This window comes from Rhinolophus sinicus, chromosome 1 (assembly GCF_057876585.1).
Source record: "Rhinolophus sinicus isolate RSI-liver-muscle chromosome 1, RSI-T2T, whole genome shotgun sequence".
In the NCBI taxonomy this organism is placed as follows: domain Eukaryota; kingdom Metazoa; phylum Chordata; class Mammalia; order Chiroptera; family Rhinolophidae; genus Rhinolophus; species Rhinolophus sinicus.
This window is the reverse complement of record NC_142501.1, coordinates 82,895,115-82,907,830: the sequence shown is the minus strand read 5'-3', so window position 1 is coordinate 82,907,830 and position 12,716 is coordinate 82,895,115.

Genomic DNA, 12,716 nt, shown 5'->3' with positions numbered 1-12,716 from the left:
CTCAAATTGCTAAAATAGCTCCTCATGGTCTTTATGCATTTAGGAACTTTCCTTTACTATCCTGTACAACATTGCCAGGATGTTTCTGGTAAACAAAATTCTAGATGGTCCCCATGACCTTAGCCTCCTAGTGTTACTTCTGTGATTATTTCTTTACATGATGAAAGAGATTTTGCTGATGTAATCAAAGTAACTAATCAGTTGACCAAAAATATAGGGAGATTTCCCCAGTGGACCTTATCTAATTACATAAGCCCTTTAAAGAAGATCTTTGACAGACTGGTGGCAGAACAAGTCAGAGAGATTTGAAGCATGAGAAGGACTCCATGTTTTGTTACTGCTCCAGAAGTTGGAGGGGGCCATGTAAAGGGAATGCGAATGTCTTCTAGAAGCATGGAGTAAACCCCAGATAGAAGACAGTAAGAAAATGGGACGTCAGTCCTATAGCTACAGGAGCTGAATTCTGCAAACACCCTAAATTAGCTTGGAATCATACTTGTCTCCAGAGCCTCTAGATAAGCTCCCAGCCCAGCTGCTCTCTTGACTTCAGCTTTGTGTGACCCTAAACAGAGAATCCAGTCAATATGTGCTAAACGTTTGCTTCCAAAACTACGAGATAAAGGATGAGTGCTGTTTTAAGCTACTAAATTAGTGACAAATTGTTATGCAGCAATTGGAAACTAATACAATCATCTTTCTAGATGATTCATCCATCATTTCAATGGATTCTAATTATTTTAACCTCTTGTACAGGACTTTCCAAAGTGTTACTCTAATCTCATCTTTCTAAATGTATCTCATTTTCACAAGTTGTTTACAAGTAAAAACCACTTCCATCAGAAGAGACAACTAACATTCCATCATGCCTTTTATTTTCCAACCTCCTGCTCTTAGTAATTACTCTCACAGCTAGAAAGGCAAGGCACACCTCTTCTCTCAGTTCTCAGTTACTTTGTGGCTTCAATTTAGCGTTTCTCATTGGGTCTTAAATTCCTATACAAAAGAGATGGCACAGTCCATGGCTTGTGCTAGCATCTTCCATTCCTGGTCCTTTCACAGTGGATTTTCTGACTCCTCATGATGAATGGGTTTAGTGATGAAGATATTGATGATCATAATGATAAGAAAGATCTAATAACAATGGCAATAACCATAACAGCAATAACATAACGACCATTTTGTTAAGTACTAAGAATGTCCCAAGCTCTATGTCACTTTTTTGGATGAGAAAGGAGTTCTACGGAAAGTAACATCATATGGTAATTTGACCATAACTTTCTATCTGGGCAGGTCATGGTGGATATAGTCATGCCCCACGCACATAACTTTTTTTAGTAAAAGGTTTATCTTTGCCTAAACAAGCTCTTCCCATTGTTTTTGTGCAGCTAGGTTAACACATCTTTGAAATAAGCATAAGCACCCCCAAGAAAGCACATAATTTTAATTATCTTGTAATCCACCCCCCCCCCCCCATTTCTTATTCCTACACTCTTGTAATCTTCCTTTCTTTGCTCCTTAATGTCAAATGCATAAAAGAAACTGTGACTCTGTCACTCTCAGGAGAGTTTGAGATCTTGCTCCCCGGCATATGTCCTCGATTTGGCTCAAATAAACTCTTACAAAAATTCTCTACGGGTTCAATAGTTTACATTCTCTTTCATATTCCATTCTGCTTCCCTATACAATAGCTTTAAATGACCTGTTTGAAGAGTCAGAAGTCTGAACTCAGGTTGTTTAAATAACCCATCTAAGGTAGCAGAGGACACACACCTAAATCTGTTTGACCCAAAAGTCTTTGCTTTTCACTAAATTTCAGTCTTAGGTTAGTTTGAGTGCTAAAGAGTATGGGGAATTTAGGAAGGATTCTAAACTCTATAGTGCCTTGCAGAATAAAATGATTTTCAATTGAATCAAATCAACATTTACTTAAAATTTACTTGTACTAGCCCTCAGGAACACAAAGATGAATAAGTTGCAGTCTCTTCAGAGGGTCACAATCAAGGTAGGAAGACTTGAGAGAATCCCTTAAATTGGGACTTGAAGGATGAATAAGATTGTCAAAGGGGAAAGGTATTCCCGACAGAGAAGACCCTGGGTGTAATGATATAAAGGGCTTGAAATGGTTTGGTGAGCTTGGGAAATAATGACTATTTGGGTAAAGATAAAGACTTCTAAGGTGAGAAGAGGCAAGAGGCTTGACAGGTACATAGTGGTCAAACTTAGAGGACAGTGTGCACTATATCCAAAGGTTACACTCAGTACAGAGGTAGCAGGGCATTTTGTTCATTAGATTTAAACAGGGTTAGTAATATTAATAAGAAGAGATAGCATTCATTGCATTCTGACTATGTTCCTGGCACTGTGATTAAGTGCTTTACATACTTTATATTTTTTAATCTTTATAATTACCCCATGAGGCAATATTTTAAAGACGATTTTATAAATGAGGAAAATGAAGTTCTGAGAAATTAGTTAACTTGCCCAAGTTGAGAGCAATTACATGGTTGATTCAAAATTTGAACCCAGAATTACCTGGAACCAAAGGCCATATTCTTAACTACTAAACTTGATCAGGTCTCAGTGGTAAAGTAGAACTCATTGGCTCATTGGCCAATTAAATAGTTTTGTTTACATATAATGTGTTTTGCAGTAATTATAATTAATGACTAGATTAAGAAATTATGGTCCATTTATACAATGGAGTATTACTTGGCCATAAAGAAGAATGAAATCTTACCATTTGAAATGATATGGATGGACCTAGAGAACATTATGCTAACTGAAATAAGTCAGACAGAAAGACAAATACCATATGATCTCACTTATATGTGGACTCTAAAGAATAGAATAAATGAACAAGCTAATCAGAAACAGTCTCAGATATAGAGAAAAAACAGTGTTGCTAGATGGGAGGGGGGTGGGGATGAGGGAGAAGGTGAGGGGATTAGAAAGCACAATCGGTAACCACAAGATTGCCACAGGCATACGAAAGACAGTTTGGGGAATATAATCAACAGTGTTGTAAAGATTTTGTAGGGTGTCCAATGGACACTTGTCTTATTAGGGAGACCACTTCATGGACTGTGTAGGTGCCTGACCACTGTAGTGTACACCTGAAGCTGAAGCTGAATACTAATGAATGTCAACTACAATTTTATATATATATATATATATATATATATATATATATATATATATATATATATATAAAATGTTAGCTTTGATCATTAATTAAGTGATGTTTGCCAGGTTTCTCCACTGTGGAGTTACTTTTTCCTCTTTGTAATTAATAAATATTTTGTAGGAAGATTAATATATATATATATATATATATATATATATATATATATATATTCACAGAATGTGAAGTACAGCATAAGGAATAGAGTCAGTGGAACTGTAACAGCTATATATGATGTCAGACAGGTAGTAGATTGGGGAAGGGGGATTATCACTTTGTGAGGGGCATAAATGTCTAACTATTACACTGTTTGTACACCTGGAACTAATAATAATAATAACAACAACAACAATAATAATAATAAAAGAAACTAACTAAATAAAAAAATAAATACTTGCTCTCTCACATAAAAGTTTGTTCTTACAATATTACAGGAAGAATGAGAGAGAGAGAGAGAGAGTGAGAAATTTACTTTCCCTTTGGATTTAGAAAGGATGAATTTGAAATTCTGCACCTTTATAGTTTCCTGTTATCTATAATCATTTAGTTTAAAGATATATATTTTAAAAGTCTTTAAAGTAATTTATCTTAAAACCTCATTGTGCAATTAAATATAAACATTTATATGAAGTCCCAGATTATCAAAGACATACTCTTCCCCAGCAACTTTATGGGTTCTGAGTAAAATTTAAAAATGGAACATGACTTTATCATTTAGTCTTTTTAATAATTTGAGAATAAAATGTTCCTATTTATTTAGAGCTTTCTATATGTCTTTTGCTTTCTTTGCTTTATCAGGTAGGTGAAGACAGCACATATCTCAAATACAACTGATTAGACAAAAAAGAGCACAGCTAGAGATTTGATTAAGATGTAATGCCTGTCTCCATCAACCTGGCCAACACCATTCCTCTGCCCCGCCTTTGTGATTCCCGAGGCCTCCACCCCACCAAACTTTTGGACTACCTAAGCTCTCCTAATGGCTTTTCCATACAAACTGCCTGTCATGGCTATGCTGTGGATTTTCCTAAAATCTCTCAAATGTTCACAAAACCCAAGCAAGTAGCATCTGGTTTTGCTGAGTAGCCCCAAGCTGCGCATTAGGTGCAGCTTGGCACTTCCAGGCCCAGTGCAGGAGGTGGCCATCTGTGGATGGCACTGGGACTCACACCAGGTGGCCTTAGGTAGGGAACGGCTGCAGCTGAAATTGGCTTGTGTTGGGGCCCCTATCAGGAGGCCCTGGGGCTGGCATGCCCAGTGGCCAGTGTTGGACTGAACTGGAGCATCACCCTGCCAACTGCAAGGATGTCACACCCAAAGGACAGACTAGGCAGGCACCAGAGCCCTAATAAAGCAAATCCTGCTTCATAGGGTCAGCCCCTCCACCACAGCTCCTCCACTATAGTTAAGGCTAGTCCTCACAACCAATGAGCCCAATGGCAAATACTTCTTACTAACATGCAAACAGCAACCAAAGCTCACAACAACTCCTCCACTGTAGTCACAGCCAGTTCTAACAACTAATCAGCTCAAGAGTTGTTCCCTCTCACTGATGTACAAACATAGTAACCAAGGTCAACTACAACAGGAGGGCCCATGCAATGGACACACCTGGAGCACCCAGCACAGGTGACCCGTGAGACTGCACCACTGGGCCTCATAGAAAACCTACTACATAAGGCCACTTTACTAAGACCGGGAGACATAGCTGCCCACCTAACACATAGAAACAAACACAGGGAGGCAGCCAAAATGGGGAGACAAAGAAACATGTCCCAAATGAAAGAACAGAACCAAGTTCCAGAAAAAGAAATAAACAAAATGGAGACAAGCACTCTACCAGACACAGAATTCAGAACACTGGATATAAGGATGTTCAGTGATCTCAGGGAGAACTTCAACAAAGAGATAGAAAACACAAAAGTAGAGATAGAAAACTTTAAAAAGGACCAGTAAAAAACAAAGAATACGGGCCGGCATGGTGGCTCAGGCAGTTGGAGCTCTGTGCTCCTAACTCCAAAGGCTGCCAGTTCGATTCCCACATGGGCCAGTAGGCTCTCAACCACAAGGTTGCTGGTTTAACTGCTCAACTCCCGCAAGGGATGGTGGGCAGTGCCCCCTGCAACTAAGATTGAACATGATACCTTGAGCTGAGTTGCCTCCCAGATGGCTCAGTTTGTTGGAGCACAGGCTCTCAATCACAAGGTTGCCAGTTTGACTCCTTGAGTCCCACAAGGGATGATGGGCAGCGCCCCCTGCAACTAAGATTGAACATGGCACTTTGAGCTGAACTGCTGCTGAGCTCCCGGAGGGCTCAGTTGGTTGAAGCACGTCCTCTCAACCACAAGGTTGCCGGTTCGACTCCCGCAAGGGATGGTGGGCTGCGACCACTAGCAATGACAACTGGACCTGGAGCTGAGCTGCGCCATCCACAACTAAGACTGAAAAGACAACAACTTGAAGCTGAACGGCACCGTCCACAACTAAGATTGAAGGGACAACAGCTTGACTTGGAAAAAGGTCCTGGAAGTACACACTGTTCCCCAATAAAGTCCTGTTCCCCTTCCCCAATAAAATCTTAAAAAAAAAAAAAAAAAGAATACAACAACTGAACTGAAGAATACACTAGAGGGAATCAACAGTAGATTAGATGAAGCAAAAGATTGAAATCAGTGATTTACAAGATAAGGTAGCAGAAAACACCCAGTCTGAACAGCAAAAAGAAAAAAGAATAAAAAAAAAAAAAAATGAGGAGAGTTTAAAAGGTCTCTGGGAAAACATCAAGTGCACCAACATTCATATCATAGGGGTACCAGAAGAAGAGGGAGAGAAAATAATTGTAAACCTACTTGAAAAAATAATGACGGAAAACTTCCCTAACCTAGCAAAGGAAATAGACATAAAAACCAGGAAGTGCAGAGTCCCAAAAGAGATGAACCCAAAGAAGCCCACACCGAGACACATCATATTTAAAATGCCAAAATTAAAGACATAGAAAGAATCTTAAAAGCAGCAAGAGAAAAGCAGTTAGTTACCTACAAGGGAGCACCCATAACACTCAGCTGATTTCTCAACAGAAACTTTGCAGGCTAGAAGGGGTTGGCAGGAAATACTCAAAGAGATTAAAAGTAAGGGCCTACAGCCAAGAATACTCTACCTAGCAAAGCTATCATTTAGGATTGAAGGTCAGATAAAGAGCTTCCCAGACAAGAAAAATTTAATGGAGTTCATCACCACCAAACCAGTATTACAATAAATATTAAAGGGACTTCTTTAAGACAAAAATATAAAAAATAAGAAATATAAATAATAAAATAGTGATAACTACATATCTATCAACAATTACTTTAGAGTGACGTCATAGGAATGGCGGCAGCAGGGCACACTTTTTGAGTTCTCCGAGGGATCTTATCAGAAACGGGACGCTTATAACTCATCAAAGGACTCTCTACTCATCACGCAGAACAGCGAAGAGACTCATGCAGGGATTAATTGCAGGTGGGGAAAATTGGGCAAACAGGGGAAGAAGGAAGGGAGCGGAGTGGAGACGCGCCACATCTGCGGCGGTGGGGACGTGGTCTGCATCAGCGGGGGCGGAATCGCGGTCAGCACCTGTGGCTGTGGGGATGCAGCCCTGCACCCTCGGCTGTGGAAATCTGCCCTGCACCTGTGCCTGTGAAAATCTGGTCCACATCCACGGCTGCAGATACACAGGGGATCCCAGGACGGAGGAGAGCACAGAAGCCAGGAGGTGGGCTCTTTGCCCTGCGTACCACAGCGGGCCTCTCCCGCAGCGGGGGCAGCATATCTAGCATTTGAGGCAATACCTCAGCTGATAACTCCAGTTAAGCCTTAGGCCGGACAAAGGACACAAACTCCATACCTGGGCCCCTCCCCCCACTCTTCCGACCCTACCCCCGCCCTTCCAGAGACTTGATCTGGCCCCTGAACTGAGGAGCAGTGTCAGATTACAGAGGAGCCTTGGTGCTCGGGCGCTTGGAAGACTGGCGGGCGGCTCTGGCCCAGGGAGGAGGCTGAGAGGAGTGTGGTTTTTGCTGGCCTAGGAGAGAGGGGACTCCTCCCTCCCCAGCCACCACCTTTTCTGGCCTGTGGGAAGGGTGTGACACAGCTGGGCTGGAAAAGAGAGGTCCCCTCCTTCCGTCCCCAGCCCCCACCCTTTCTGGCCTGCCTAGGGTGGGGCAATTACATTGGCGGAGGCACTCCCAGGGATCAGCAGTAAGCGGCAGACGCAGCTCCCAGCTTTCAGCAGCTGAGAAATCTCCCGCCCGCCACACACACACACACACAGGGAAGAAGTGCCCTAAGACTCAGGAGAACTGGACACAGGGCTGGTGGTGCTACTCTCAGTGTGCATATGTGCAGGCAAGGGCAGAAACTGCACTGGCTTTGTAAAAACTACCGTCCAGACCCCTCAGCCCCACGCATATAAATCTGCAGTCCCAACGTCACTCTGGGCACCAGGTAACTGGCTCTACCTGCACAATACGCAGGGGACTCTTTGGTACAGCAGAGGACAACCTGGAGATTACTTGGTGGTCTTAAGCCAAGATTGGTGCTGCTTTTTGTTCTGTTTTGATTTGTCTATATCTTTGATATCTTTGCCTGTGTTGAGTGGGGGTTGTCGGTTGTTTTTCACATGTGAATGTATTTGATTTTTTCTTTGTTGTTGTTGTTGTGCTTGGTGATTTGCTTTGTTCTGAAATTGCCCCACCAGGGCCCAGCTTAAGAGGCACAAGATTCAACATACCCAGAGGCCATCTCCAGACCAAACCAGAGTACTACCAGGTTTGACCTACAAGTGACACACACACAGGGGATTCTTTACAGGCACAAGAGCCCATAGAGACCAAACCACATTTAAGTGGTCAACCCTCACGCAGCAGAACACCCTGTGGTGGGCAGAGCCAAGTCTCACAACTAGTCAGCCTAGGAGTTAACCCCACCTACTGACAAGTGAAAAGCAATTAAAGATCTTCTTTAACAGGACAATATACACAACACAAGAGTCACCTTTGGAGCACACGCAGAGGAGAAGAACGAAGTAGTGCAAGTCAAATATAAAGGACACATACTACATAAGATAACCCAGCAAGAACTAAGAACTCTAGGGGATCTACGTAATACATCGAAGCAAACACAGAGAGTCAGCCAGAATGGGGAAACAAAGAAACATGTCTCAAATAAAAGAACAGAAGAAACCTCCAGAAATGGGACCAAATGAAGCAGAGGTAACCAACCTATCAGCGACAGAGTTCAGAACACTGATGATAAGAATGTTTAAGGAGCTTAGAGAGGACATCAAGAAGGATGTAGAAATCATAACGAACAACCAGTTAGAACTAAAGAACACAATTACCGAAATAAAGAACTCACTTGAAGGAATTAACAGCAGGTTAGATGAAGCAGAGAATCGAATCAGCGACTTAGAAGACAAGTTAGCAGAGATCACCCAAACAGAACAACAGAAAGAAAAAAAGAATAAAAAACAATGAAAATGGTTTAAGAGATCTATGGGATAACATCAAGCACAACAACATGCGCATCATAGGAATACCAGAAGGTGAAGAGAGGAAGCAAGGGATTGAGAACATATTTGAAGTAATAATGTCCGAAAATTTCCCTAACCTGATGAAGGAAACCAACATACAAGCCCAGGAAGTGCAGAGAGTTCCAACCAGGATAAACCGAAACAGGTCCACACCAAGACACATCATAGTTAAAATGGCAAAGGTTAAAGACAAAGAGAGAATCCTAAAAGCAGCAAGAGAAAGACAGAGGGTTACATACAAGGGAACTCCCATAAGACTATCAAATGACTTTTCTGCAGAAACATTGAAGGCCAGGAGGGAGAGGCAGGAGATACTCAAAGTGATGGAAAACAAAGGCCTACAACCTAGGTTGCTTTATCCAGCAAGGTTATCATTTAAAGTTGACGGAGAGATAAAGAGCTTCCCAGAAAAGAATAAGCTAAAGGAATTCATTACCACCAAGCCAGCATTGCAATACTAAAAGGATTTTTGTAAATAGAAGAAAGATGAAAACAATCTAACTACAAATTTAAAAATGGCAATAACTATGTACCTATCAATAATCACTTTAAATGTAAATGGTTTAAATGCTCCAATCAAGAGACATAGGGTGGCAGAGTGGATAAGAAAGGAAGACCCTTGTAGATGCTGTATACAAGAGACTCACCTCAGATCAAAAGACACACACAGGCTGAAAGTGAAGGATTGGAGTAAGATATTTCATGCAAATGGAAATGAGAAAAAAGCTGGAGTTGCAATACTTATTTCTGACAAAATAGACTTTAAAATGAAGAAAATATTAAAAGATAAAGATGGGCACTATATAATAATAAAGGGATCGATCCGACAAGAGGACATAACCCTAGTAAATATTTATGCATCCAACATAGGAGCATCTAAATATATAAAACAGATATTGACTGACATAAAGACAGAGATCAACAGTAACACTATCATAGTAGGGACTTCAACACACCTCTGACAACAAGGGACAGGTTTTCCAGACAGAAAATCAATACGGAAACAACAGCCTTAAATGATACATTGGACCACTTGGATTTAATTGATATTTTCTGAGCATTTCACTCCAATGCTGCAGAATACACATTCTTCTCAAGTGCACATGGAACATTCTCCAAGATAGACCATAGTTAGGCCACAAAGCAAGTCTTGATAAATTTAAGAAAATTGAAATCACACCAATTGTCTTCTCTGACCACAGTGCTATGAAATTAGAAATGAACTACAGGAAAAAAACTGGAAGACACACAAATTCATGGAGGCTGAATAATATGTTACTAAATAATGAATGGGTCAAGCAGGAGATCAAGGAAGAAATCAAAAAATATCTCGAGACAAACAAAAATGAAAATACAACGACCCAAAATCTATGGGATGCCGCGAAAGCAGTCCAAAGAGGGAAGTTCATAGCATTGAAAGCCTACCTAAAGAAACAAGAAACATCACTAATCAACAGTTTATCTTCACGCTTAAGGGATCTGGAAAAAGAACAACAAAATAAGCCCAACGGGAGTACAAGGAAGGAGATAATAAAGATCAGAGCGGAAATAAATGAAATAGAAACCAGAAAACCAATACAAAAGATCAATGAATCCAAGAGTTGGTTCTTAGAGAAGATAAACAAAATTGACAAACCTTTAGCCAGACTCATTAAAAAAAAGAGAGAGAGGACCCAAATTAATAAAATCAGTAATGAAAGAGGAAAAGTGACAACAGACACTGCAGAAATACAAAAAACTTTAAGAAATTACTATGAGCAACTGTATGCCAACAAATTTGACAACCTGGAAGAAATGGACAATTTTCTAGAGGCGTACAACCTTCCAAGGCTAACTCAAGAAGAAACAGAAAACCTGAATAGACTGATTACCACCAGGGAAATTGAATCAGTAATCAACAATCTCCCAACAAACAAAAGCCCTGGACCAGATGGCTCTACAGGTGAATTTTACAAAACGTTCAAAAAAGAATTATCACCTATTCTCCTCAAGCTCTTCCAAAAAATCCAGAGGGAGGGAAGACTCCCAAACACTTTTTACGAAGCCACTATCACCCTGATCCCAAAATCAGACAAAGACACCACAAAAAAAGAAAACTACAGGCCGATATCGCTAATGAACATGGATGCAAAAATCCTCAACAAAATATTAGCGAACAGAATTCAGCAATACATTAAAAAGATCATACAGCATGATCAAGTGGGATTCATCCCTGGTATGCAAGGGTGGTTCAACATCCGCAAATCAATTAATGTGATACACCACATTAACAAAATGAAAAATAAAAATCATATGATCATATCAATAGACGCAGAAAAAGCATTTGATAAAATCCAGCAGCCATTTATGATAAAAATCCTTAAGAAAGTGGGAATAGAGGGATCATATCTCAACATAATAAAGGCCATCTATGATAAACCCACAGCTAACATCATACTCAATGGGGAAAAGCTAAAACCATTCCCCTTAAGATCAGGAACAAGGCAAGGTTGCCCACTTTCTCCACTTCTATTCAACATAGTGCTGGACGTTCTAACCACAGCAATCAGACAAGAAAAAAAATAAAACGCATCCAAATCGGTAAGGAGGAAGTGAAATTGTCATTATATGCAGATGACATGATACTATATATAGAGAACCCTAAAGACTCCTCCAAGAAACTATTAGAGCTGATAGATGAATTTAGTAAACTAGCAGGATATAAAATTAATATTCAGAAATCAGTTGCATTTGTATATACCAATAATAAAACATCAGAAGGAGAAATTAAAAAAGCAATCCCATTTACAATTGCTCCAAAGACTAAAATACCTGGGAATAAATTTAACCAAAGAAGTAAAAGATCTGTACTCAGAAAATTATAAGACGCTGAAGAAAGAAATGAAAGAAGATACAAATAGATGGAAACACATACCATGTTCATGGATAGGAAGAATTAATATAGTTAAAATGTCCATACTGACTAAGGCAATATACATATTCAACGCAATTCCTATCAAACTACCAATGACATTTTTCACAGAAATAGAACATATAATCCTAAAATTTATATGGGACCATAAAAGACCCCAGATATCCTCAGCAATCTTGAGAAATAAGAACAAAGTGGGAGGTATAACAATACCTGACATCAAATTATACTACAAGGTTATAGTAATCAAAATAGCATGGTACTGGCTTAAAAACAGATGCATAGATCAATAGAACAGAATAGAGAGTCCAGAAATAAATCCATGTCTATATGGCCATTTAATCTACAACAATGGAAGCAAGAATGTACGGTGGGGTAAAGACAGTCTATTCAATAAATGGTGCTGGGAAACCTGGACAGACACATGCAAAAAGATGAAGCTGGATCACCTCCTTAGACCACATACAAAAATAAATTCAAAATGGCTTAAAGATTTAAATGTAAGATCTGAAACCATAAAATTCCTAGAAGAAAATATAGGAAGAAACTTCACAGACATTACCTGGAGTAAGATTTTTACTGATATATCTGCTCGTGCAAGGGAAGTAAGAGAAAAAATAAACATGTGGGATTACATCAAACTAAAAAGCTTTTTCACAGCAAATGGAATCATCAATAAAACAAAAAGGGATCCTACTGAATGGGAAAAGATATTTGCCAATGATATATCTGATAAGGGGTTAATATCACAAATTTATAAAAAACTCACTCAACTCCAAAAAAACAAAGAACCCAATTAAAAAATGGGCAGAGGACATGAAGAGACATTTTTCTAAAAAGGACATACAGATGGCAAACAGACATATGAAGAAATGCTCAACCTCACTAACCATCAGAGAAATGCAAATAAAAACCACAATGAGATACCACCTCACCCCAGTCAGGATGGCTATCATCAATAAATCAACAAACAACAAGTGCTGGCGCGGATGTGGAGAAAAGGGAACGCTTATGCACTGTTGGTGGGAATGCAGATTGGTGCAGCCACTATGGAA